Source organism: Hemiscyllium ocellatum, assembly GCF_020745735.1.
Source record: "Hemiscyllium ocellatum isolate sHemOce1 chromosome 27 unlocalized genomic scaffold, sHemOce1.pat.X.cur. SUPER_27_unloc_5, whole genome shotgun sequence".
Taxonomy (NCBI): Eukaryota; Metazoa; Chordata; class Chondrichthyes; order Orectolobiformes; family Hemiscylliidae; genus Hemiscyllium; species Hemiscyllium ocellatum.
Genome location: NW_026867514.1, coordinates 1202629 through 1205287, shown reverse-complemented (window position 1 = coordinate 1205287; position 2659 = coordinate 1202629).

Sequence of the window (2659 nt, the reverse complement as noted above, 5' to 3'; positions counted from 1 at the left end):
ACAACCAGACAATGCTGTTCGGTGGCTAGTGATGGCCTGGATGCCCTTCCACATGCTCAGTTTATCACTGCTGTCCTGAAAGTGGCTGTGTATTTTCTGTGTGTATGCACATTTTGACTCTTTGATGCCTGGGTCAGGTTGGCCGTCACTGTTGTTAGGCCCACCTTGTCATCTGCTTTGAAGGTAGAATCACAGGTCCTCAGCACTGCACACACCTTTGCAGTCATTCATGGCTTCTGGTTGGGGCAACAAGTGATGGTCTTGAACACAATTACACCGTCACTACACTTGCTAACGTAGGAAATCGCCGACACCATGTACTCCTCTAAATTGATGGAATCGCTATCATTTGTGGTCTCCCTGAACACCCACCAGTCAGTGCGCTCAAAACAGTCTTGAAGAGCAGAAATGGCTCCAACTGGCCCGGTTTTACCTGCTTCAGAACCGGTCTGACACGCCTGTATACTGGGATTAGCATAACAGAGATGTGCTCTGAGGAGCTGAGGTAGGGCAGGGATATCAGTTTAACCCCAGAATGAGAAAAGAAATTGAAAAGGATGGGAAGGGTGTAGAAAGAAAGTTCCATACTCACAGATGTTGGACAGAGGAAGAAAGTTGTAGTCTGGGGTGAAGCTCTATCTTCATTCAGAGAAGTCGTAACAGCTTCCCGAGCTCATTGTGACAGTAGGTGAGCTCTGATTGGCAGGAGGACCAGACTCCTTTCGGGTTCTCCAGGGTTTGCAATTGGTCAGTCGCCAAGTATGGTTCATGTCATTGTGCGACGTACGGGCCGTTGGCCAAAAGGACGTAGAACACAGCGACGTCACCGGTCGGCGCTGCGATTCCTATTGGCTCCTTCACGACGCCCCGCCCTCCATCGTGAACGTCACAACGCGGGACGAGGCCAGTTTCAGAGGGAAACTCCCTCCCTCTGGGAAACATCTGCGAACAAATCAATGTCTCCCCTTTCCATTCTTCATCCTGGCTTGGAGACGGGGAATGAGAGGGGGAGGTGTAAAACTATTCAATATAGCAGCTGGAAAAAGAGGAAGTGAATCAAATAGAAGGGGTTTCAGATTCTCTCAGTCTCCCAAGGCTTTCAGATCTGCAAGGCATTTATCAGGACTGGAACTTGAGAAGGGACAGAGATCTACCTAGTGTTATTAAATGATTATGTATTCAATATGCTAGCCTCCGAGATTCAAATACAATTATCTGTTGTATTTTTGTCCTTTAGCTATGTCATATATTTCCAATTATAGAAATATTGAAGGGAACAGTAAGTGACCATTGGACAGAGACCTCCCAATTCATATACTCAATGCTCTGACCAATATACGGCTACTTTCTCTGGAGAGTCAAAGGGTGAGGGGTGACATTATACAGGTTTATAAAATCATGAGGGACATGGATAGGGGAAATAGACAAGGTTTTTTTCCCTGGATGGGAGAGTCCAGAACTAGCAGACATAAGTTTACGGTGAGAAAAGGGACCTAAGGGGCAACTTTTTCACGCAGAGGGTGGTGCATGTATGGAATGCGCTATTAAAGGAACTGGTGGAGGCTGCTACAATGACAACATTCAAAATGGCATCTGGATGGGTATACGAATAGGAAGGGTTCGAGAGATATGGACCAAGTGCTGGCAAATGGGACTAGTTTCGGTTTGAATGTCTAGTCAGCATGGACAGTTTGGAATGAATTGTCTGTTTCCATATGTACATCTCCATGATTCTAAGGCTCTATGACTCTCCCTGAAGCTCAAACCCTCCAAGCCTGGCAACATCCATGTACATCTTTTCTGAACCCTTTCAACTTTAACATCCTTCTGATAGCAAGAAGGCCAGAATTGAACACAATATTTCAGAAGTGGCCTCACCAATTTGGGATAACTGGTCAGCATGGATGAGTTGGACAGAAAGGTCTGTTTCCATGCGGTCAGGTTCTATGACTCTATGGTAGGGATATAACCCATGTCTGCATTCCCTTCTCCATCCTGCCATTTGTGGTGTGGCCCGGCCCCGGGAACATCAGTGGGTCACACAGACCATGACAATTTCAAAAAATACCTCCAAAAGCCACCAGGATTGTAAGACATTATCAGAAACTCTCATTTTTCCAATTTGTTCAACCTTCAGTAATGGACAAGCATTCTCTGTTTCCCATGTTATCGTCCTGACAGCCTCCTGGGGAAGGGACAAACTGGAGCCAATCTTTCCATGGGATAGATTTCTTCACAGAGTCAAACATAAAAGGTTTACATCTCCCGACTCCGCTGCATGTTCCAAATCAGTAAGTGTGCCTTAATAGGTGCTCAACTGACCAGTGAATGTCAGCATTCTTGAGTATTAATAGTCGGGAATGCGTTGATGGAAAAGGACAGCAGGTCAGGCAGCATCCCAGGAGCAGGAGAATCGATGTTTTGGGCATATGCCCTTCATCAGGATCGATGTTCAGGCAGAAGCCCTTCATCAAAATCAGCTATTCCTCAGAACTGCCTATGGAACCATCTGATCTCACATGGACTCCGGACCATATTCAGCCCAACACAGTTTGAACCTGATCAGAATACCCAGTAAACCTACAAATTCAAAACCTTCAGCAACAATTCTTTTTCCGGATCTTCTGCTCCATGCTATCAGCCACACACCGCCACCTAC